Source organism: Gopherus evgoodei, chromosome 2 (assembly GCF_007399415.2).
Source record: "Gopherus evgoodei ecotype Sinaloan lineage chromosome 2, rGopEvg1_v1.p, whole genome shotgun sequence".
NCBI lineage: Eukaryota > Metazoa > Chordata > Testudines > Testudinidae > Gopherus > Gopherus evgoodei.
In genome coordinates, this window is record NC_044323.1 from 55,929,009 (window position 1) to 55,955,487 (window position 26,479).

At 40.2% G+C, this 26,479-nt stretch overlaps 1 protein-coding gene across 3 annotated transcripts in view; it reads right to left on the reverse strand.

Annotated features, from left to right (window-relative positions):
- Positions 1-26,479, reverse strand: part of CRPPA (CDP-L-ribitol pyrophosphorylase A) — a 207,274-nt gene that overhangs the window by 21,200 nt on the left and 159,595 nt on the right. The window lies entirely within an intron of this gene.

Consider the following 26,479-nt stretch of genomic DNA (forward strand, 5'->3'; position numbering starts at 1 on the left):
TTTCAAAGGGAAAAGTTTCAGTCTGGCTTCCAAGTGTTCCTAATTATATGCAGATAAAAAGCCTAATCTGTATGAGCAATTAGTATCTCCACCTGCACACTGATTAGATCAGGGCCGGCTCCAGGCCCTAGCGCGCCAAGCGCATGCTTGGGGCGGCACACCGTGAGGGGTGCTCTGCTGGTTGTCGGGAGGGCGGCAGGCAGCTCTGGTGGACTGCGGGAGGTCCACCGGAGCCGCGGGACCAGCGAACCCTCTGCAGGGACGCCTGTGGGAGGTCCACCGGAGCCGCGGGACCGGCGAGCGGCAGAGCGCCCCCCGCGGCATGCTGCCGTGCTCGGGGCAGCGAAATGGCTAGAGCTGGCCCCAGATTAGATGTCAATAGATGTAGTTGGCAGGAAGTCATTGGTGGGAGTGATATGCGCGCAGCCAAGACCAGCCATAGACCAAATGGCACCCTAGGCAAGGAGAATGTTCAGCACCACCCTTCCATTTATTAAACTTTTGAATACCTTATTTTTATTGTATTTGTAGCCCATTTCATGACTTTGATTCATAATTTGCATGCATGATTTAGGCATACACGATGATAAATTTGCATGCTAGAATCTGTAAATCTGTATTTATTCATGCCTCATATGCCATGCAAATTAAAAAAACTGTTTCCTCTAAGCATGTAGAAACTTTTTAGTTTTAAGAATAACTGAAATGTACCAACATCAAAAAATTGAACCAACATTGAGTAGACCAGTATTAAATAGTGTTAGAGTAGTGAAAACAGACAGTGAGAGCAAAAGTCTATGTTCTGCAGTCTTAGAAAGTCAAACATTACATGCAAAGTATGGAAACGGTAGTAAAAATATTTCTTTTATATTGTTTCGTAGATAGGGGTTCAGTAGATATCTCTGGCTTAAATATGTCCTTTATTAATCACTACTTACACTCTTCAAGCAAGTCCTAAAACACAAATATACTCTCACAATTACACAATAAAACAAGGTTCACAATATTGCAGCTGGGCTCTTACTTCACTTCAGTTCATTCTTATATCTCACTGACTGACTGGCAATGCCTTGTCCCTTATATACCTGTGAGGACATGGCTGACAACATTCTAGGAGGCTTGAGGAAAATGTAGTTCTCAAAAAGTCTGGAAGGTTCCACGAGATTCCACAAACATCCAGAACATTCTAGGAGCTTAGTGAAAAACGAATCCATATACGGAACACCTGAACATGTCACTTCAAACATTCTATTTTCCCTTTTGTTGCAACAACAAAAACAGCATCCTGAGCCTGGTGCCACCCAAGCCTGGCACCCCAAGCAGTTGTCTGGGTCACCTACCCCTAAATTCAGCCCTGTGGGCAGCAGTGGAACAAAAGTCAGATTTCTAAAGAGGAATCAGAAAAGAAGATGCTGAGCCAATGATTATAGATGGCTTGTTCAAGAAACCTGGGTTAATGGATAGAGGGAAATGATATAAAGGTGAAGACAGAGTCAAGTGCTGGCTTTTTAAGGAGAGGGACTTCTGCATGGAGAAATGCAGAATGAGTATACAAGTATAGGAGTTAGAAGTTAAAAGTAAAAGACCTTGAAGTCTAACTGGAAGTGAAAGGAAAATGGGTATTGGGCAGGGGGGCAGTGGAGAAGTTCACTGTCTTATGCTCATTTTTAAGAAAATGATGAGAACCAGGGAAGAGAGGGAAGTTGGAAGAACTAGAAGAGAGGGTTTAAAGAAAGGACTGAAGTTAGAGAAGGGGTGCTGGGGGTTGTAGTTTTAAGTAGGGCTGTAAAGTGATAAAAAAAATAATCATGATTAATCATGTGATTAAAAAAAATAATCATGATTAATTGCAGTGTTAAAGATGTTTTCTACATTTTCAGATATATTGATTTCAATTACCACACAAAATACGGGTACAGTGCTCACTTTATATCATTATTTTTGTTACAAATATTTGCATAGTAAAAAACAAAAGAAATAGTATTTTTCAATTCAACTAATACAAATAATGTAGTGCAATCTCTTTATCATGAAAGCTGAACTTATACATGTAGAATTATGTACAAAAAAAAACCACTCAAAAATAAAACAATGTAAAACGTTAGAGCCTCCACATCCACTTAGTCCTACTTCTTGTTCAGCCAACTGCTCAAACAAGTTTGTTTACATTTGCAGGAGATAATGTTGCCCACTTCTTGTTTACAATGTCACCTGAAAGTGACAACAGGTGTTCTCATGGCACTACTGTAGCCAGCGAAGCAAGATATTTAAGTGCCAGATTCACTAAAATTCATATATCAGAGGGCAGCCGTCTTAGTCTGGATCTGTAAAAAGCTGCATCTGATGAAGTGGGTATTCACCCATGAAAGCTTATGCTCCAATACATCTGTTAGTCTTTGAGGTGCCACAGGATTTTTTGTTGCTTTTTACTAAAATTAATATGTCCCTTCATGCTTCAACCACCATTCCATGCGTCCATGCCAATGATGGGTTCTGCTTGATAACGATCCAAAGCAGTGAAGCCAGATGCATGGTCATTTTCATCATCTGAGTCAGATGCCACCAGCAGAAAGTTGATTTTCTTTTTTGGTGGTTGAGGTTCTGTAGTTTCCGTATCGGAGTGTTGCTCTTTTAAGACTTCTGAAAGCATGCTCCTAACCAAATCCCTCTCAGATTTTGGAAGGCACTTAAGATTCTTACACCTTGGGTGGAGTGCTGTAGCTATCTTTAGAAATCTTGTATTGGTACCTTCTTTGCATTTTGTCAAATCCACAGTGAAAGAGTTCTTAAAAAGAACAACATGTGCTGGGTCACCATCCGAGATTGCTATAACATGAAATATACCGCAGAATGCAGGAAACATGCAATTCTCCCCCAAGAAGTTTCGTCACAAATTTAATTAACACATTTTTTTAACAAGTGTCATCAGCATGGAAGCACGTCCTCTGGAATGGTGGCCGAAGCATGAAGGGGTATATAAACATTTCGCATATCTGGCATGTAAATACCTTGCAATGCCAGCTATAAAAGTGCCATGCAAATACCTGTTCTCGCTTTCAGGTGACATTGTAAATAAGAAGCGGGCAGAATTATGTCCTGTAAATGTACACAAACTTGTTTGTCTTAGCGATTGGCTGAACAAGAAGTGGGATTGAGTGGACTTGTAGGCTCTAAAGTTTTACATTGTTTTGTTTTTTGAGTGCAGTTTATGTAACAAAAACAATCTACATTTGTAAATTGCACTTTCACGATAAAGAGCTTGCACGACAGTACTTGTATGAGGTGAACTGAAAAATGCTATTTCTTTTGTTTATCATTTTTACATTGCAAATATTTGTAATAAAAAATAATAATATGAAGTGAGCACTGTACACTTTGTATTCTGTGTTGCAACTGAAATCAATATATTTGAAAATGTAGAAAAATATCCAAAATATTTAATTAATTTCAATTGGTATTATATTGTTTAACAGTGAGATTAAAAGTGCGATAATTTTTTTTAATCTTGATTAATTTTTTGAGTTAATCATGTGAGATAACTGCGATTAATTAACTTCCCTAGTTTTAAGATGATAAGGGAATAAAGCAGAGCTATTCTATTGCACATTGACTCATCCCAGGTAAGTAACTTTATCTGCTGCTTATCTGAGATGCACAGTTTACACATGAGCCTTTAGTCATTAGTTTGGAAATATGAATGATTGGGTCAGACTAGAATTTTGCCCTAAAATTACATTTTTGAAAACAGTTGTTGTGTATATAGAGAAAATATGGTAATCCCTAGATATAGTAACCATTTCATGTATTTTTGATACCTAGGAGGGTTAGTCAATGTTATTTACTCATAGTCTGCAAAATTCTCTGAGCTAAATCCTGTACTTCTTACTCAGACAAAACTCCCAATTAGCACAGGGGAGTTCTGGGTAAACAAGGAGTGCAGAATTGGCCTCATGGGACCTGATTCTCCAGTGTCTTTCATCTTGTGTAGACATTAAACATTTCTGCAAAGTAGGTGTCAGAAGATGCCATTCTGGTTTTTGCCCACTTTGCACAGGTGTATATGACGGCACAAGGTGCAACAGATGGGGAATCAGGCCCATAGGGCCATACAAACATTTTAATTGTTTTCCAGATTTAGTAACACACTTCTTGAAATTCAGCAGGAACCACCTCCGGTCTCCACTTTGTTTAATTTGTGGTTGCAGTGTGGAAAGGTGCTTCACAATTACAGACATTACGTTTTCTAAATGGGCTTCTAGCCATATCTGAAGTTGGCCAAAGTTGTATACTCTTGGTTTCTTAAAGGAGAAAAAAAAATACACCTGGTCAGGAATGCTCTTAATGTTTCTCCTAATAAATCTTTCCATATTCTCTGTTGGTTACTGGATTCTATACACATTCCTTTGTTGTAATAAATTATTTCAGCTTTTGAACATGAAAGGAAGCAAGAGAGGAAAATTTAGCTTCTACTATTTTAAAGCAAGGGACTGAAAGTGACATTGTGAGGTCCAATTTGACTGAAAAAATAGTTTTAATAAAAGCTTTTACCAAACCTACAGCCGACTGAAAGATTTTTTTGATTATTTTAAAATTCCAAGGGAAAGATCTGAAAAAGGAAATCCTCTGAGGTATTTGCAACCCACTCACTGCAGCAATGTGGTGTGCAGAGGAAGCTGAAACAAGAACCTAATTAGAAACTGAGGAGTCTATTCTTCTTTGTGTAGGAGGAAAGAACTACAAAACCTAAACAGCATAAATAATTAAAAGTAATATTGATTTTTGAAATTCTTTCACTCTTAATAACCTAAACTGTAACACAATTAAGGAAATCTGTTGGTTCCTTTTTAATACGTTTAGCCTAACAATTTCCTTTTAAAATCAATCTTTGAGAACTCTAGGAACATTTAAGCTGCAATTCCAGTTCAGACCATCATTCCATCCAGTCTGGTATCTTGTCTTTGACCGTGACCAGCAGCAGATGCATTATAAGAATATGTAATACTCAGTGATAAGTCTGGGTATATTCTGATATAACTAGTTTTATTTACACACCTATACCAGCTCTGGAATGAGATGGTCAAAGCATGCAGGATAATACCTTCTTCCAGGAATTTCAGACCGACACTAATGCCTGGTTCCCAAGGAGAAACTCTGCCTCAAGAATAGACTCTAATCAGAGCCCAAGGCAGACAAACTCTTCTGCTGTTTGCACAGCTCCCACTTTCCTAAAGCTGTCTCTATACAGAAACTCAAATAGCTCAAAACTAACAACACAGTATGCCTTTCCAAAAGTCAAAACTAGCTTGCACACGAAGAATCAGTACTGTGGTATTTGACTGCCTTGGTATCTCCAGGAATAATCCTTTCTATTGCTCTTCCCTGGGCCTTTTCTATTTCTGCTATAACTTTTTTATAATTACAGTGGTTAACTTTTTGGTAGCCAACCCTGAATATGGTATTCATAACACTGACTTGTGGAATCATAGGATTGGGAGGGACCTCGAGAGGTCATCTAGTCCAGTCCCCTGCACTTATGGCAGGATTGTTATCAAGACCATCCCTGACAGCTGTTTGTCTAGCCTGCTCTTAAAAATCTTCAATGATGGAGATTCCACAACCTCCCTAGGCAATTTATTCCAGTGTTTAACCACCCTGACAGTTAGGAAGATTTTCCTAATGTCCAACCTAAACCTCCCTTGCTGCAATTTAAGCCCATTGATTCTTCTCCTATCCTCAGAGGTTAACGAGAACAATTTTTCTCCCTCCACCTTGTATTTGTCTTATGTATTTATTAATTATGTATTTGTATGATGTATTTTCTCACTTCTCCTTGTATTTGTATTATGTATTTAAAAACAGTTATGTCCCCTCTCAGTCTTCTCTTCTCCAGACTAAATAAACCCAATTTTTTTTTAGTCTTCCCTCATAGATCATGTTTTCTAGACCTTGAATTATTTTTCAGAGGGGTAGCCGTGTTAGTCTGGATCTGTAAAAGCATCAAAGAATCCTGTGGCACCTTATAGACTAACAGATGTTTTGGAGCATGAGCTTTCGTGGGTGAATACATGCATCTGAGGAAGTGGGTATTCACCCACGAAAGCTCATGCTCCAAAAGGTCTGTTAGTCTATAAGGTGCCACAGGATTCTTTGCTGCTTTTATGAAATCATTTTTGTTGCTCTTCTCTGGACTTTCTCCAATAAATCCACATCCTTCCTGAAATGTGGCACCCAGTACTGTACACAATACTCCAGCTGAGGCCTAATCAGCGTGGAGTAGAGCTGAAGAATTACTTACTGTATCTTGCTTACAACATTCGTGCTAATACATCCCAGAATGATGTTTGCTTTTTGCAGCAGTGTTACATGGTTGGCTCATATTCAGCTTGTGATCCACTACAGCCCCCAGAACCCTTTCTGCAGTATTCCTTCCTTTTGTATGTGCAACTGATAGTTCCTTCCAAAGTGAAGGAATTGTAACGTTATGGTAATAAGGGTCATGTTATCTCTTCAGTGTTCTGCTCTATCTTTTCCTGAATCTATCCTGATGATTTCATTGCTTTTCAGACCATTGGTGTTTACTGAGCTAATATTTGCATTGAGCCATAATGATACCTAACTGTTTCCCAAGTGGCTACAGTTAATCTGGAATCCATCACTGTTTACACAGAACACAAACTAGAATTCAAACTACAAAAAATGAAAAGTTTAAGAGCCCTCCTAATTTAAAGAGGACCTAGAAAATGAACATATGAAACCCCGTAGGTATACCCTGAGAACTCCAAAGTTTCTGACACTTGCAGTGTCATTCTTGGAATTAATGCTGAATAAAATGGGTAGTGCATCCAGGGAGGCCTCAGTAAGGATGCCAGGATCAATCTAATTTACCACTCTAATCCATCCTACACACAGGCCCCCAAGCACCCTTTGTATTCAGTGGTAGAGTCCTGAATCTTTCCAAAATCTCATTACTGGTTGCAGAAAGCCAAATAATCAAGAAGAGTTGGGCTTCACATGGCTAGTTGCTTGAGAAGTTTAGATGCAATGTTAACCATGGCACAAAATAGGATGTAAAAACAAAACACTCAATAGAGATCTTGTATGCAGCCCTAGATAGTTATCTCACATTATTTACTGCCCACTCACTGTTCAGTTCAGTACATTTAGAGGATTAAATGTACTACTCATTCAATGCTTATAGATTAAGCAAGACTAGTTCTTTTACTTAACAAAAGTCTTCAAAGTCTGATTCATAGGCAGAAATACCTTTGTGAATTAATACGATTAACTTTCTACTCACAGTGGCAGATTAGTCTCTGGGCCAATGGGGCCTGTGCCCAGGGCCCGCAAACGACTGTCTCCCCCCCCCCCCAAAAAAAAAATCTGCCACCACTGGAAGGCTGGAGCCCTAGCCACCAGGACAAAAGGACTCTGCTCTGTGGCAGCAGCTGCCAGATGGCGGAAGCCCCCACCCAGTGGTCCCCAAGCCCATCCCCAGCAGAAGCTATGGGACAGGGACCCCATCCCTGGCAGAAGCCGTAGGGCGGCAGGGCAAGGCCCTCCCCTCAATGGCCCCCAACCCCATCCTCGGCAGATGCCGCAGGGTGGCAGGGAAAACTCTCATGCCCCACCCACTCTCTAGCAGAAGTGCTAGGCAGGCAGGGCGGGAGAAACCCCATTACCCCAACCCTGGTTCCCTGCAGAACCGCTGGGAGTGGCAGAGGAAGCCTCAGCACCCAGACTCCTGTGCAGCACTGGGACTGGAGGAGCTTTCACTCCCCACTGCAGCCTCAGGACTGTGGCGTGGGGACAGAGCTTCTCCAGTCCTGGGGCTGCAGTGGACGGGGGGATGGCAGGCAGAAAGGAGCAGAAGGGGTTGTGGAGCTGCAGTGGAAGAGAGAATCTGGCTGGAACAGGGTCAGCCCCAGGGAAAGGGCAGAAAAGGGCTGTGGATACAGCCGCAGGCAGAAGGGGCAAAAGGGGGGCAGGGCTGCAGGTGGAAGGGGTGGGAAGAGGCCCCCACTTGTGCAGGTCCAGGGCCCCAGGGAAACCTTAATCTCATAGACTCATAGACTCTAGGACTGGAAGGGACCTCGAGAGGTCATCGAGTCCAGTCCCCTGCCCTCATGGCAGGACCAAATACTGTCTAGAACATCCCTAATAGACATTTATCTAACCTACTCTTAAATATCTCCAGAGATGAAGATTCCACAACTTCCCTAGGCAATCTATTCCAGTGTTTAACTACCCTGACAGTTAGGAACTTTTCCTAATGTCCAACCTAAATCTCCCTTGCTGCAGTTTAAGCCCATTGCTTCTTGTTCTATCATTGGAGGCTAAGGTGAACAAGTTTTCTCCCTCCTCCTGATGACACCCTTTTAGATACCTGAAAACTGCTATCATGTCCCCTCTTTTCCAAACTAAACAAACCCAATTGATTCAGCCTTCCTTCATAGGTCATGTTCTCAAGACCTTTAATCATTCTCGTTGCTCTTCTCTTGACCCTCTCCAATTTCTCCACATCTTTCTTGAAATGCGGTGCCCAGAACTGGACACAATACTCCAGTTGAGACCTAACCAGCGCAGAGTAAAGCGGAAGAATGACTTCTCGTGTCTTGTTTACAACACACCTGTTAATGCATCCCAGAATCATGCTTGCTTTTTTTGCAACAGTATCACACTGTTGACTCATATTAAGCTTGTGGTCCACTATGACCCCTAGATCTCTTTCTGCCATACTCCTTCCTAGACAGTCTCTTCCCATTCTGTATGTGTGAAACTGATTGTTCCTTCCTAAGTGGTGCACTTTGCATTTATCTTTATTGAACTTCATCCTGTTTACCTCAGACCATTTCTCCAATTTGTCCAGATCATTTTGAATTTTGACCCTGTCCTCCAAAGCAGTTGCAATCCCTCCCAGTTTGGTATCGTCTGCAAACTTAATAAGCGTACTTTCTATGCCAACATCTAAATCGTTGATGAAGATATTGAACAGAGCCGGTCCCAAAACAGACCCCTGCGGAACCCCACTTGTTATACCTTTCCAGCAGGATTGGGAGCCATTAATAACTACTCTCTGAGTACGGTTATCCAACCAGTAATGCACCCACCTTATAGTAGCCCCATCTAAATTGTACTTTCCTAGTTTATCTATAAGAATATCATGCGAGACTGTATCAAATGCCTTACTAAAGTCTAGGTATATCACATCCACCACTTCTCCCTTATCCACAAGGCTCGTTATCCTATCAAAGAATGCTATCAGATTAGTTTGACATGATTTATTCTTTACAAATCCATGCTGGCTATTCCCTATCACCTTACCACCTTCCAAGTGTTTGCAGATGATTTCTTTAATTACTTGCTCCATTATCTTCTCTGGCACAGAAGTTAAACTAACTGGTCTGTAGTTTCCTGGGTTGTTTTTATTTCCCTTTTTATAGATGGGCACTATATCTGCCCTTTTCCAGTCTTCTGGAATCTCCCCCGTCTCCCATGATTTCCCAAAGATAATAGCTAGAGGCTCAGATACCTCCTCTATTAACTTCTTGAGTATTCTAGGATGCATTTCATCAGGCCCTGGTGACTTGCAGGCATCTAACTTTCCTAAGTGATTTTTTACTTGCTCTTTTTTAATTTTATCTTCTAAACCTACCCTCTTCCCGTAAGCATTCACTATATTAGACATTCCTTCAGACTTCTCAGTGAAGACCGAAACAAAGAAGTCATTAAGCATCTCTGCCATTTCCAAGTCTCCTGTTACTGTTTCCCCCTCCTCACTGAGCAGTGGGCCTACCCTGTCCTTGGGCTTCCTCTTGTTTCTAATGTATTGATAAAAAGTCTTCTTGTTTCCCTTTAGTCCCATAGCTAGTTTGAGCTCATTTTGTGCCTTTGCCTTTCTAATCTTGCCTCTGCATTCCTGTGTTATTTGCCTATATTCGTCCTTTGTAATCTGACCTAGTTTCCATTTTTTATATGACGCCTTTTTATTTTGTAGGTCACGCAAGATCTTGTGGTTAAGCCAAGGTGGTCTTTTGCCACATTTTCTATCTTTCCTAACCATCGGAATAGCTTGCTTTTGGGCCCTTAATAGTGTCCCTTTGAAAAACTGCCAACTCTCCTCAGTTGTTTTTCCCCTCAGTCTTGATTCCCATGGGACCTTACCTATCAGCTCTCTGAGCTTACCAAAATCCGCCTTCCTGAAATCCATTGTCTCTATTTTGCTGTACTGCCTTCTACCCTTCCTTAAAATTGCAAACTCTATGATTTCATGATCACTTTCACCCAAGCTTCCTTCTACTTTCAAATTCTCAACGAGTTCCTCCCTATTTATTAAAATCAAGTCTAGAACAGCTTCCCCCCTAGTAGCTTTTTCAACTTTCTGAAATAAAAAGTTGTCTGCAATGCAGTCCAGGAACTTATTGGATAGTCTGTGCCCCGCGGTATTATTTTCCCAACATATATCTGGATAGTTGAAGTCCCCCATCACCACCAAATCTTGGGCTTTGGATGATTTTGTTAGTTGTTTGAAAAAAGCCTCATCCACCTCTTCCACCTGATTAGGTGGCCTGTAGTAGACTCCCAGCACGACATCACTCGTGTTTTTTACCCCTTTTAGCCTAACCCATCTGCTTCTGTCCTACTCATTTCATCCAATTGATTTAAGTGAGTCTCTTGTAAAAACCCTTTTCTTGGCCCTTAATAAAAGGATTTTTTTTATTGTTGAAATAACTACATTTATATACCAAGAACAAAACTTTTATCACTTTATTTTTGAGTATATTGAAAAGGAAAGAATCATAGAATATCAGGGTTGGAAGGGACCTCAGGAGGTCATCTAATCTAACCCACTGCTCAGGGCAGGACCAATCCCCAGACAGATTTTTGTCCTGCATCCCTAGGGGGCCCCCTCAAAGACTGAACTCACAATGCTGGGTTTAGCAGACCAATGCTCAAACCACTGAGCTATCCCTGCCTCCCTCCCTTAAAACATTGCCAACTTTACAAATCATAAATCCATATAACAAAACTTTGATTCCAAAATAATATCCACTTTCTGTACATTGTTAAATAGTGAAAAATTCCAAACACAGTACTATCATATAATGATTATCATTCACATTCATAATGTACATGATGTATAGCTGTTAGGTTTAAGAGATTTTCGGTCTACAGATGAGGCTGGTAAGGGATACAGCAGCAGAGTTAAAAGTAGTGTTTGAAATGTGCAATGAGATATTTCTCCCCTGTGCATTTATTTAAGAACTGGGAGGATATTATAAAATGTATTGACATTCTCTTAACTGTTTATTCCCATACTTTAACATGTTTAGGACTTTTTTTTTTTTAAACTGGAATTGATTTTTTTTTTTTTACTCCTTGATATATATGGTAATATTGAGATGAAATATATGTATATTTGTTCATTAGCCCGTTCATTTATAAGCCAACCCCCCAAAATAGATAGGTAAAAATAGCAAAAACTGTATGACCCTTTCATATGCCAACCCTCTATTTCAGAGGTTGGAAAACTTTGGCTCCCGGCCAATAAGGGTAAGCTGCTGGTGGGTTGGGACATTTTGTTTACCTGGAGCATTCACAGGCATGGAGCCCCTCAGCTCCCAGTGGACGCGGTTTGCTGTTCCCAGCCAATGGGAGCTGCAGGAAGTGGTGCCACTTCCCGCAGCTCCCATTGGGTGGGAACGGCGAACCGTGGCCACAAGGAGCTGAGGGGCTCCATGTCTGCAGACGCTCCAGGTAAACAAAATGACAACGTATTAGATAGCCAATTCAATGATTCCATAGAGTTTAAAATAATCAAATTTTGGTGTAGACCATTTACAATATAATATTCGGCTTAGGAACGAGTATATACAGTAACTAGCTAATTTAAAGCATAGCGTGAGAAATTTATCTGACACCCATAAACATGAGGACTAAGCCTGCTATTCTTGGTGAAAAATATCTGTGCAGGTATCCTCCCTATCTCTTAAAACCACAGACCTTTTAATATGACAGGGATTCTAAATTTCATTGCATCACAACCCCCTTTGGACATGATCTCAGGAGGGAAGGGGGCTGCTGCCCAAGCCCCGCTGCTCTGAGTGTGGAGAAGAAGGGGCCACAGCCGAGCCTCTCTGCTCTAAGTGGGGGAGGAGAGGGCCACAGCACGAGCCCTGTTGCACTGAGTGGGGTTGGAACTTGGGCTTCAGCTTCAGGTCTGGGTCCCAGTAAGGCTAATGTTGGCCCTGGAGACCTGATTAAAATGGGGTCACAACTCGCTCTAGAGTCCTGACCTACAATTTGAGAACCACTGATCTAATCTGATGGCCTACCTCCCCTTAAAATGCTTCCATGCTACATTTTTACTCATGCCACTTGCCAAAGGACCTACTGAGAAATGACATTTCAGACATAATACCAATGCAATTGTTTACCTCCATAAGAAGATATTTAAGCAGATAATTTAGAGAGGAAAGAAAATTTTCGCTGACCATCTTTAGTTTTCCTTTCAAATAATACACAACAAATTAATGTAGCATTTGGGTTCAAATATAAAGTACAATATGGTAGGATCAAAGCACAAATAGTACACAGGAGACAGACTGCAGGCAATCAACTTTCTGTCCAATCGAGTACTTTTTCACTTCCACACTAACATTAGATCATTATTCACTATATCATAACTTGATACTTATTCTTACACGAACAACAGTGCATATAGGTATTGTCTGTCATGAGTAACTAGCAAGCCATCAACTTTTGAACTTACTGACTGTTTACAAAGTAGCAGAAAATAAAACTAAGCAGGACAATAATTCCATATATTGATTCTTGGAAGCTTCTAGAGTTGATGGTAATATAAGAGAAAATATTGTTCAACCCCAAAGCTTCAATACTGCTTATCCTGGCAAAGTCTATGTGACTTCCCTGCCCTCATTCTTTTCATGTCTCTCTAGTTTTTGTAAAAGCGTTGTTATAGTAATTACTTTGAAAAACAGTTCTATGACAAACAAAACACACCTTCCACAACAACAACAACAACAACAAAGGAGTGTCTTGTAAAGCACAGTCTTCTAATGCCCGCTCTTTGTGCTTCAGGCACAGGGAATGAGAGTCAGGAGAGTTTGGTGCTTTCATTCCTCATTTACTATCCTCAGCTCTACGCACCTGGCTTCACCAACTGTGCTAGCAGTCATACCAGGAGCTACCATCCATTCCTCTTCCTGTGTTCAATAAAGTGACTTTATGCTTGAATTGGCAGCCAATTCTCCCACTTGTATGTGACTAGTACAAAAGTATTGTAAAAAATCAGTTGTTTACAGATGTGTTTGTTTAATAAAAGTGGAAGAATATTGTATACAGTATATGTGAGGAGTCTGCGGGGTGGAATTCTTAGTATAAGATATTGCCTACCAAAGGTGGTGTATTATTAATTATTGTTTATTAAAAGTGTTATGGTAGTGCATACAGGCTGCATCCAAAATCAGGGTCCAACAGTGCTAGGCACTCTGAAACCATACTGTAAGCTTTTTAGGAGCAAGGACAGTTTCTTATTATCAAAATAGACACAATGAGAGTTGAAAAAAAAGGTATAAATCTGAGGCACAGCAGAGTCCCTTTCTTCTTCGCATGAGGTATGAATGTTATCTCAACAGTGCTCCAAATCTTTAAAATCTGAGCCTAGGACAAAGCCTATAGAAATTAATGAGTCTTTCCACTGACTTCAGTGGGCTTTGGGTCAGGTCCATAGGCACTGACAAATTCACATGGGATTTCAATACAGGTCTCCCACAGAGTAGCGCATAGTAGTGTTTCCTTCAGCAAAACTTCTGTTGACTGATGGACTGCATTACTCTGTAAATGATTTCAATTGCTGGGATGTTATGTTTTCTGGGAGGCCAGAAATGCCTCGCAGACCCACCTCACACATGCATTCAGAGAAACCTGCTACTCATTCCTGGCCTCTCACTACACAAACACCCCAGTCATCCAAATCATTTACAGACTGCTATAGTACAACTGGCCCCATTAGAAGCCTGAGTGACTGTGCAGCTCATGTAAGGAAGTTCCTGACACATGGAGCTAGCAGCACAGTGAAATCTGCTTAACACAATCCTAGGCAGTTTCCCTTTAGAGGTAAAACCATGTGTAAAGTACATCAGAGATCAGCATTACTGGATGACTGTAGCTCTCCCTACTAGACAGACAGAAAGAGCCAGCAGAACATAGAAAGGAGAAAGTGGGAAGAAGTGGGGAAAGAGAGAGATTACCAGAGAAAGAAGAAAAGATAGAGGCAACAGAAGTGTTCTAATATTGTTTTACTCAGACAGTTTTTTTAAAAAAGGTGAACAAAGCTTACATTTTTGTACCCAAGTAGACTTCGATGTAATAAAATACCTCCCACCCCCTTCCTGATAAGTAATCTAAGGAGATTTGGGAGATATCAAGGGGAGAGTTATTTTATTTTTAAAAATCCTGGGAATATGAGAGAGAAATATTCCTACTTCCTACTTATTTTCTAGTGGCCAGGATGATTCTGACTCCCACTCTCACACTATTTAAAATCTATTGGGGATCTTTTCTAGATAACCAAACTAGCCAGTCTGTTTTCTAATACATGATTTAATTTCATATTCATCATCTTTCAGCTTGTTCTAAACAATTATTTCCGCTACTGAGTGAGAACACAAAGATGCTATTATGGTAGTCAAATATGCCCTGTAGTAACAACAGACTAATATACAAGGAGGGAACAGACGTCTATGAACTCACACTTCTTAAGCAGCTACTGTTCCTAGATTCTACAGGAGAAGGGACTATTGTGATCATCTAGTCTGACCTCTTGTACAACACAGGCCATAGCACATCCCCAAAATAATTCCTGGAGCAGATCTTTTAGAGAAAAAAATCCAATCATAATTTAAAAATTGTCAGTAAGGGAGAATCCACCACTACCTTTTGGTAAATTGTTCCAATGGTTAATTACTCTCACAGTTAAAAATCTGAGACTTATTTCCAGTCTGAATTTATATAGTTTCAACTTTCAGCCATCGGATCATATTATACCTTTCTCTGCTAGGCTGAAGAGCCCATTATTAAATATTTGTTCCCATGTAGGTACTACAGGGTGAAATTAAGTCACCCCTTAACCTTCTCTTTGTTAAGCTGAATAGATTGAGCTCCTTCAGTCTATCACTATAAGGCGTGTTTTCTAGTACTTTAATGATTCTCATGACTTTTCTATGAACCTTTCCAATTTTCCAATACCCTTCTTGAATTGTGGGCACCAAAACTGAACACAGTATTCCAGCAGCAATCACAATAGTGCCCGATACAGAAGTAAAACAATCTCTTTAGTCCTATTCAAGATTTCCATTTATGTACCCCAGATCCCATTAGCTTTTTGGCCACAACTCACTTTGGGAGCTCATATTTAGCTGATTATCCACCACAACCCCCAAATCTTTTTTTCATTTACATTTAGCCATATTGAAATGCATATTGTTCATTTTTGCGCAGTATACCAAGCAATCCAGATTGCCCTAAATCAGTGACCCATCCTTTTCATTATTTACCACTCCTCCAATTTTTGTATCATCTGCAAGAAATCAGTGATGGTTTATATTTTCTTCCAGGTCATTGATAAAAATATTAAACAGAGTAGGGCCAAGAACCAATTCTTGCAGGACCCCACTGAAAACAGACCTGCTAGATTATGATTCTCCGTTTAGGTTACATATGAGACTATCAATTAAGCTAGTTTTTAATCCATTTAATGTGTGCAATGTTAACTTTGTATCGGTCTAGATTTTTAATCTGAATGTTGTGTAGTATCTAGTCAAATGCATTCCAGATATCTAAGTATATTACATCAACACTATTACCTTGTAAGAATAATCAGTCTCTTGTTCTTATATCTACTGTAGAAGGATCCTTATAAAGACTTGTCATTAGGAAATGCTATACAAACAGGAATTTTTAGACCAATTTGTAACAAAACCATAACTTGCAGAATGCTTGCAAAATGCCAGAATATGAAACAGTGGTCTTCTAATATAAATGGAGTAGAACTGTACTTGGGAGTCAGGGTCTTAATGCAGGAGGGTACCTAAATAAAGGAGGTCAGACTAGGTGATTACAATGGTCCCTCTGGCCTTATAATCTCTGAATGAAAAGGCATTTTCAGGTTATGGTGATTATAACAGAAAAATTATATAAATTGTAGCAATTTTGAATACATCAGTTTGATTTTTCACTTTTATTTTTGTACAAAATGTGGGTTGTTCTGTTGCCAGTTTCAAAACAAAAATTGACTATAATAGAGTGCACACACCTAGAATCAAGTTGCTAAAACAAAAAAGTACAGACCATGAAATGCTTTGGTTGTTGTGGATAATAGACTCTGGCATATAAAGGTACAAGCTCTGTTTTATACTGAAAACCGATGGACATTTGTTTTATGATCTTAACATTATTAACAGTATGCAGAAACACTGAGCAACATTTAATTATTATTGTACCAAAATGGAAAGGTCTTTGTTGAGAGTGAGCAATGCATTAGAATCTCCTGTGGGGCACTGAAAAATAGTGCAGAGGAAATGTTAGCATTTTTTCCATTCCCTCAGCCTAATGCAAACGTCTTTGGTTTCCTGAATGTACTGATTTCATAAAGAATAATCTAAATGTTAAAACAGAACACCTTCCCCTCTAAAAATAGAAAAGAAAAGGCTACAAAACTTGTATACATTTTAATTTACTTATTTCTAATTAGTCATTAAAATTTGCATTAAATACAGCTCCTGTCAGTTGTAAGTAATTTGAAATACTAGCTTAAGGTTGCAGTAATTACTTAATTGATTAGAAACATTCCCCTTGATTATAGATAATTTGTTTAAGATGGTTCACAGGAAATGCTGTATGGTATGTAACAAAACAAAATGAAAAAGTCTCCTCTGTGGAGAATAATAAACTGAACACAAGACTGTGAGGGGCAAACCACATGCGAGAGCATCCTCTGGGCTATTGTTTATGTTGCCCTTTGCTATGGTGCTCAATCATTTTGGGCAACAAAACCAATTTAGTGGATTAGAGGCAAGATTCCCATCTCAGTTACCCAGTGTAAACCAAAGTAACTACATTGCCATCAACAGAGTTACTCTGGTATTACACTGGTATAGCTGAGAAAGGGCCTAAGTCTTCAATTACACGCACATGCTTGCTGCACACTATACTATGTGCTCTAATTTCCTGTGGTGTCGATTGCTCTCTCATGATGTCAAGATCAAGGTTTGGAGCAGCCCAAGGTTTACTGTGTGCTTGTGTGCAGAAAACAATGAGATGTGGGCAGTAGCAGGCACAGTATATTCTACTCCGCAGCTGGAAGTAAGCCTTCCAGCATGGGTGGACAGACTTGTGCCAATGGTGCTTGAGCTAGCGAGCTAAAAATAGAGGTAGGTATTGCAGCTCAGGCTATCAAGCCCACCTGATCTTTGAGTCTGAGCTCGGGTGGCTACCCTGAACCTCCATTGGAGCCACAGTATTCACATTTCCTTTTATTCAAGTGGAGCTAGTGAGTTTGTCTATCGGGGCTGGAAGGTTCACTCCCGGCTGCAATATAGAGATACCACAGAGGCTCACCGTTAAGGGTTTGGTGCCGCAAAATTCCCTAGACAGATAGTTTCAGTGGGAGTTGAGTGCCCTAAGCACAGTTCTCTGCACTTTGCAGCATCAGGCCCTAATGTAAAAAGGGACAGTCTAGTGAACAAGTCATAAAACCTTCATACTTTAATTGCATTTTGAAGTCAACGGAGCTACTTTGACTTACGCCAGCCGAATTGCAGCTTAATATTTAAAATTAAACATCTAGTCAAGTAACTTTCATCTTATCATTCACATCCCTCTTTAATGATATCAAAATATGAAGCACCATATATTTATTTTAAATTTTGAAAAAGTATGAAAAAATAAGCTCCAGTTACCAGTATTTACAATAAGATAAAATAGCTGGTTATTGCCATGTTTGTAGACTCCAATACCATCACGTTAGCTGGCAAACAAAGGAAGAGAGAGGAATTAAAAAAGGCACATAGCAGATTTGGTTTAGGTTAGTGTTTCTGTGGCATCTCACACTGTCACACAGCTGTTTCCTCCCATCCTACCAACAGGAACAGTCAAGGACATACAGTATTATGGCTCCACCTACTGGAAAACAAGTAAACAAAAGAATCAAAACAATAAAGGCAAAGCCAAGAGCTGTCTGTAGGGCCTCAGGATGGCCTACCTTCCAAGAGAATGAGAAAACTTCCAGAGTGAGGAAGGAGTTAATGAGTTGAGAAATGGGATAAAGAGTTGCAAAGATATAAGGTGGTACCTCTCCACAAGACGAAAGGGGATGTTGAATGGAAGAAGGGAGAACTACAAGAAATTAACAGTGAGTAATTTTCCTGTCTGTGTCTCTCTTACACCAATAGGATGCTAATTTTAAAAATTATTAATATTATGGTAGTGCTGAGAGGCTCTGATTGTGCTAGGGCCCCATTGTGGTAGACAGTATACAAACAGCTGTAGACATAATCCCTGTCCAAAGAGCTTACATCCCAAGATGCGCATTGGATGTAGCTAGAAGGAAGGGACCTGACTTTACAGTAAAAAGAACAGGAGTACTTGTGGCATCTTAGAGACTAACAAACTTATTTGAGCAAATAAATTTGTTAGTATCTAGGGTGCCACAAGTACTCCTGTTCTTTTTGCAGATACAGACTAATACGGCTGCTACTCAGAAACCTGACTTTACAGCGAGACTTGAATAACTCAGTGACCAGAGAAGGCATCCACCACTGTAGATAGATCCAAATGATAGAAACTGGGGGTGTGGAATGACTACATTGAGGCCTTACACACTTCCTTAGTCAAAGTCTCTGCTCGCACGTGGCCCAGGGAGCCATGACCTCTTTGGCAGAATGACATTTGACCATCTATGAATGCAGGCACTGACTTTCTCATAGGAAGTAAGATGCAATCCTTTACTCATCTGGCATTCCTCAAAACAGACTGAGTACATAATGTTTCTGAGCTCTTGTGAACAAGAACTTCAATACATGTTTAACCCTCTAGAAAGAGTGTAGAGAAAAATAGGTGTGTTCACTAATTCCATGTTCATCTTCCTGATGAATTCTGGTAGGAGAGGAAAGTCCACATTTTCAGGAAAGGACTGAAGATTCAGGCATGTGTATGTAACAAAATTCATTTCTCTCACCCATCTGGTGATGTCACAGAAACTAAAAAAGGTCGACTTCTAAAGACAGGGGTTTGAGGGGGACCTCTCCAAGGGATTTGAAGAAGAAACCTGTGAGCATTTGCAAAATGAGAAACAGGTCTCATTGAGGAATCACTGGATGATGTCATACTCTCAGACAAAATAAATGAATGAGATCTCTGGGATACCAACATCACTGCTCCTAGTATGACTCCTTGTAACTCTACTCTACAGTTATCTTAACAGAAATGTGATTGTTACATAACACTCCTGGATCCCTTTTTAGTGTTCCAAGCTGAAGTATTTGAAGTTGGCAGAGTACGTTTCCATATGGTATCTCTGATTTGAACGTCAAATGGATTTTATGGAAACAAATATATGATAGCCATGGTATAATAGCTGCTTGCAAATTAAGTGATTAAAATAGCATTTCCAATATGCTTAAATTGAAAAGGTCAAATATCCCTTGTGAGAATAATACATTTTATTATCCTTAAGGGGAAAGATATCCTTATTTTTACATTCAAGTTCTCTTCTAGGCTGTGTTAGTTCAGTCAGATAAATATGGATGTCACTGATGTTCTCTTAAATAAAATCTATAGTTTGTCAAGATAGGTAGTTCATGTATTTCTGCCAGCTAATATCAATCATCAATCCAAACCCATTAACACAATAATCTGTTCATATACAAACATCCACACTCAAATTGAAATTAACTTCAAAAGATAAAACACTTGTAAAATAACCAGGACTTTTAAAAAAAGCTGTTTGAAATGATAAATTAAAGGAAAAGAAAATGAAGAACCAATTATAAAAATTAAAGGAACAACAAACTAATTTTGCAGTAACTGTTCAAGGATGAATTAACTGTACTCAGCAATTACAGTATTTTAATGAAAATGAAAACAGATGAGTAGTTCATGACCTATGAAGGCATCTAGAACTTTTTATGCATGTTAGTACTCAATACTAACCTACACCTTCAGATATGTCATATGTTAAGCTGTACAGTAAAAACAGCAAAAATGCCTACCCCTGGGAAGTTTCTATGCTGTGTAGTCTTTAACTACGATTTAACTGTTACCACAATCTTCTTTCAAAATATCTTCAAAACCTCAGTCACTTTCCTATGGATACTTGCAGTTTTAACTGTCCCCAAAGACCAATTCAATTTTTCCTTGTACTTTCCTATAATAGGAATTCAAATAAGGAAATGATTCTTAGAAAAATCAAAACACATTTCCCATTATGATGATTAAAACAAGTTCTATTATAAGAGTGAAATTCACTCAAGCACTGCATGCCACACAGCACTTAAGCCCCATGGTAGCATATGGTTTGATCCAAAGTCATTTGAAATCAAGGGGCACCAAAGACTTCCACGGATTTGAATGGGAGTTGGCTCTGATCCTCTGTGAGCAGCTCTACCACGTACATTAATTGTGGGAGGTCACTCCACACCAGTCTCAAAGCTACTGGAGCTATTTTTACACAGATCCAGTGGCCCTAACTTCAGCCATAAGAGCAGTGGCCAATATTCTAACCCGGAGTGGGCAAACTTTTTGGCCTGAGGGCCATATCTGGGTATGGAAATTGTACTGCAGGCCATGAATGCTCGCGAAATTGGGGTTGGGGTGCAGGAGGGGGTGAAGGCTCTGGCTGGGGGTGCAGGTTCTGGGGTGGGGACAGAAAAGAGGAGTGCAGGGTGCAGGAGGGGGCTCTGGGCTGGGGCAGCAGGTTAGGGTGTGTGGGGGAGGTGAGGGCTCTGGCTGGAGGTGCAGGCTCTGGAGTGGTGTTGGGGATGACGGGTTTGGGGTGTAGGAAGGTGTTCCAGGCTGGGACCAAGGGGTTTGGAGTGTAGAAGGGATCTCCAGGCTGGGGCAAGGAATTGGGGCACAGGGGTGTGTGAAGGCTCTGGCTGAGGGTGCAGGCTCTGGGGTGGGACTGGGGATGAGGGGCTTGGGGTGCGGGAGGATACTCCAGGCTTGGATCAAGAGGTTCAGAGGGCGGGAGGGGGATCTGAGCTAGGGCAGGGGATTGGGGCATGAGAGGAGCTCAGAGGTGCAGGCTCTAGGGGACACTTACCTCAAGCAGCTCCTGGAAGCAGCAGCATGTCCCTTCTCTGACTCCTATGTGGAGACGCAGCCAGGTGGCTATGCGCACTGCCCCATCCACAGGTGCTGCACTGCAGTTCCCGGCCAATGGGAGCTCCAGGGGCGGCGCTTCAGGTGGGGGCAGCGCATGGAGCACCCTGGCTTCCCTTATGCTGCGCAAGCCCCAGACCCTGCTTCCCAGTGGAAGCTAAAGGACCAAATTAAATCAGCTGGCAGGCCGGATGTGGCCAGCAGGCCATAGTTTGCCCACCCCTGTTCTAGCCCATAAGATGGAAGAATTGCCAGGAAGAGGCTGCATTTTTGCCCTACCGCCTTACTGCAGGTTGGTGGGGGTGACTTCCCCCCTCAGATTCCTCTCCCCTTCCACAGAGTTTCCCACACAATGTTCAGTTACGTGGGTGTGGTGCAAGGAGCAAGTTTGACTCTAAATAAATACTAACTTCCTTACTACATATTTGGATGTTTCTTAAAAATAAAGATGAACTGAACTTAACATTGCAAATAGGCTCACAAAATATTTATAAGATTCAGCGTATTTCCTGAGGTTATTTGCTGGCTATAACTGTCTAAAATGGAAGAGTAAGCAAAATCCTCCATTTTCCCCATTTCCTGGCAATTTTTTATGTTATAGAAATGAGATATAATTTTTAGACCTATGGAGAAAGTTTAAGTTTTACCTTTAATACAAATTGTGTTACAATTACAGTTGTGTGAATAACCAGTTTTTCAGTTCAGCGGCAATTCTGAAAAATGAAAACAAAAATGGTCCAACCTGTGTCAAAAAAAGCTGAAAAATGTCAGCAAATCAAAAAAGTTGACAAATTTTGTTTCAAGTCAAATGGAATATTTCATTCAATCTACAATGAACTGCTTTGATTTGTTGCCAGGCTTTTTTTAACATAAAAGCAAAGGAAATGAAGGGCTAGACTCGCACAAAGGGAAGAGGAGGAAGTAATGATGAATAATGATCCAGAGAAAGCAAGTAAGGATGACTCTATAGCCAGGCGATTAGGGCACGCCCTGGGAGGTGAGAAGATCCAAGTTCATGTCCCTGCTCCACAGACTATTTTTTATACCCGGTAGAACAGCTTCAGTAGGAGAGATTGAGAAAGACTCACAACACAATTTCCCATAGCCTAATGGCCACGGTACTCTCTTACACTTGGAGAGACCCCTGCTCAAAGCCCTACTCCATCTTAGGCAGAGCAGGGAATAAACTTGGGTCACATCACAAGTAATTTCCCTAACCACTGGATCAACAGTTGAAAAGGAGGCAACGGGGCCACCTCTTTCTCCTCCTGCAGATATCCTTAAAATTCCCAATTATCCTCAGTCATACTGTCAAGCTGTCTAGGCTGGCTCACAACTGTGAGTGTCAACCTCAGGGCAGATTGTCAAAAAAAAAAAAAAAGGGCACAAACCCTAAACTGGTTGTGAGTTCTATACTTAGATTTCACCATCAAGTAACAAGTGTGAACTCCTCAAGCACCATAATAACCTTAATATGGAGTCACAGTCAGTCCCCTTGGGAATGCCACTCTATCTTGCCACCCAGGCAAGTCTGCCTTTGGGATAGATGGTGCCTTACACCAAAAATCACAACAACATTCAGGTTACTCCCAGTCTCAAAATACCAGTCACTTACCCCAGATCAATTGTACCTCAGATCTCAAACCAAAGACAATGCTTGTAGCCAATCCTAATGAACTAAGTATTTATTAATAAAGAAAAAGAAATTAGAGTTAAAGTAGGTAAAAATACACACACAAATGAGTTTACAGTCCGAGGTTCCAAAAGATAATAGTGGCTACTATAACATACAAGTGTTCTCTCTCTCTCTCTCTCTCTGTCTTTCTTTCTTTTAGGGCTAACCCAAACAAAGTATTATAGGGATCCCTTACTTATGCTTAGAAATATTGTGCTCTATGAATTCCAAGCAACATAGTGATAATTTTCTTCTGGTAAGTCATTTTTATTCCCTTCCCCTAGAGTTCAAACTGTGATGGGACAAGGGCTTGTGCACATACCCTCCTCCTGGGTATGGGAGAAGCAATCAACAAAGTTTTTTGTCCACGGATATTCCACAATGGTTTGTCTGACGTCTACAGGCCTTTTATTGATCAGGAGTGATGAACTAGTATTTCACATTTGGTAATGCTTTTCTCCTGACTGTGGAGATTTCTAGTTTCATATTTTCTAGGTTTACTTTTATAGTTACAGAGCAAATATTTAAATATAACATATTATACAGACATTATGAGATTAATGCATGAAGCAATTTACAAGCATTTCATAATGTCTAAACTCATTCTTATCTATTTTAACAATACCAACACACAGGTGAGTTAGACTGGCATTTGTGAGTGTTCAGTGAGGTCTAGGGGCCTTGGCATGAGCTGGCACCTGGTCTCCCAGCATGACACATACGTTCGCCTCATATCTTGACTACTGACGTCCCCTTTTCTATGGTCTCCTCACGGTTTACCCTCAGTGTGCACAACTGAATGTCTTCTCATATGTATTTAGAAGTGGGACCACATCATACCCATCATCAAACAATTCATTGTTGCAGTTCTCCATTCCCTTCAAGATCCAATTCCAAAACACTCACTGCCTTTTATTTTAAGCACAAAATGGACTAGTTCCTGTCTACAGGTGTGATTTGTAAATACATATACTCTCTCCCTCTGTTTCCCTCTCCACTCATGTATCAGTGGTTCCATATGGCTTTTTCTTCAACACAGTCTGGTTACTATCGATGCAAAACACTTTCTGTATTCTTCAGCCTTGACTATCGATCTCAGTTTAAACCTCAGCTGAAAAAGTAGGTTTTCTTTCTTGCCTATGCCTCATTTCTCTCTTATTGTGTTATTTATTACTGTAATTTCATTACTGAACTCCGCAAAGCATTTTTTTCATACAAAGTATATGCATGACATTAAACAAATTAAACTTCTACTGTAAAAATATTTACTTTCTTCCACTCCCTGAAGGTTTTGGATATTTTCCAAGACTGATGCCTCACCCTTTCCTAGCTCCTTAAAAATTGACTAGCAATGTTCTTCCCAGAAGACCACATCTGGTGAATCCCTCATAACAGGGAGACTTAATTCTTATTTTCCTTCAAAAAAAAGCTGAACCACAAATTTTCCAGATTCAGATTTGTTTGAAATAAGTAGAATCATGCCCTAAATAGCAAGTGAAGTAATTCTTACTGGCAGTGCTGATCCAGCATATTACCAAGGATACTAGCTAATCTGACTCTGGCAGATTAAAGAACAAAGGCGGCAATCCTTTTATTTTCCCAAATAAATACAAAATCGTAATATCTAGAATTTGTTCAAACAACTTTGGATTTCTATGCTGCTGAAACGCACATTGTCCTGAAACATACATTTTATTCTGGGGTCATTTTACGACTAGTCCCACAATTCTATGGAGAAAATTCAATGAATCATTTTATTTACCCGCAATTAAAAATAAAAGTGTGGTTCCACCAGCTTGATAAAAGGTCTGTTTACATTCATGCATCACAAACTTCAATGAGGAACAATATAAATGAAATTGTCATTTGTCCTTACAATAAAGACAAATTAAAAATGTTTTCAGACACCAAAACACAAACAAAAGAAAAAGAAAATGTCACTTTTTAATTGCACAAAGACATTTACCAAAGCAAATGTAGCTTCAGGGCAAATTCCTTTCTTAAGCATTGTTAGTTTAATAAAATACATGCCATCTCATTGGAACTCTCTTTGGAAGCTCACCATTTTAAACAGTTTTTATAAGAAGCTTTGTTTTTACAGCTATTATCATCATGGGGTGGAAGTGGAAGCCAACAATAGTTATGTAACCCATATTCTGCAGTCTGCAAACACTCGGCACTCCAGAACCAAGTCAATCAAAAGAAACAATCCCTTAATATGGATTTACTTGATAATGGTTCTGAGAGAGCCATCGCAGACAACTGCATCAACGATCTACAATTTTGAAAGACTGGGTATAAGCACTTGCTCGCTGAGGCTATTACCATCTACTGTGTCAATAATATACATTTTAAGTGATTAAATTCGTAGTTACACAATAGATAGTATTTAAGACATAGTAAGTCATGACAGGCAGTGTATTTCAAGGCAATTATAACTTGCCTCAGGTAGCATTATAAGGCATGAGACTAATACCTAGTGAGTTTAACCACCCAAGAAGTGCTGTGAATCTTGAACTGAAGTATCTGAATTGTATTGCCATTATAAAATACAAAACAAACACAAAAACATGGAAAACAGGTCCATGTATTTACTAGGCATCATGTATTTGGGAATAACATAACTGGTAGTCAGTCTCAGAGCACTCATTTTATACAGAGCTGTGAAACTATTTTATAATGACAGTTGCAGTCTATCAGATCAGTTCCTGTTTCTTAACCTACTGGAGAAACAAAAACACAATTCAGACAGAAATAAATGTAAAAGATGTTAAGGTTTCTTAACCAACATTATGAAGCATAGGTATTGTTAGATTCCTCCAGTACACGATATGTGTTGCAATACCTACACTTTCATTGGGCGTTTAAGGGCTATATGTTAGCCTTCACTCTGAATTTTCTCGTGTATGGGTTACTTTTATGCTTGCGACGTTATTTCCAACAGGTTTTTGTGTGTGTACATATGTGTTCTGAGCAACTCAAAATTAAAAACTTGAAATTAGTATTGTAAAGAGGTCTGTAACAGGGTGTTGGCCCTGGCCAGGCCCGTTAGCCCCAGCTCCCATTAAGGGGAATTAATGGGAGCTGGCAGGATGTGGCTCATTGCCGGGCTAAAGAAGAAACACCTGTGGGTTTTATGGGCCGGGGGCTGTATAAAGCTCACAGGAAGGAAGCGGGGTGGGGTGGGAAACAGGAAGGGAAGAGCCTTAGGCTGGAGTTCCCAGCTAACTGCAGGATCTAGCTGGCCCCCAAGGGGCTACCTGAATCGAACTGAACTGTATATAAAAGGTGGTGGGAACAAACACTGAAAATAAAAGGGCACTGGTGTTTGCACAGAGAGGTCTCTGGTTGGTTTTTGAGAGGAGCGTTGAAGTTTACTGCTATATGTGGGGGTTTGTCCGGAAT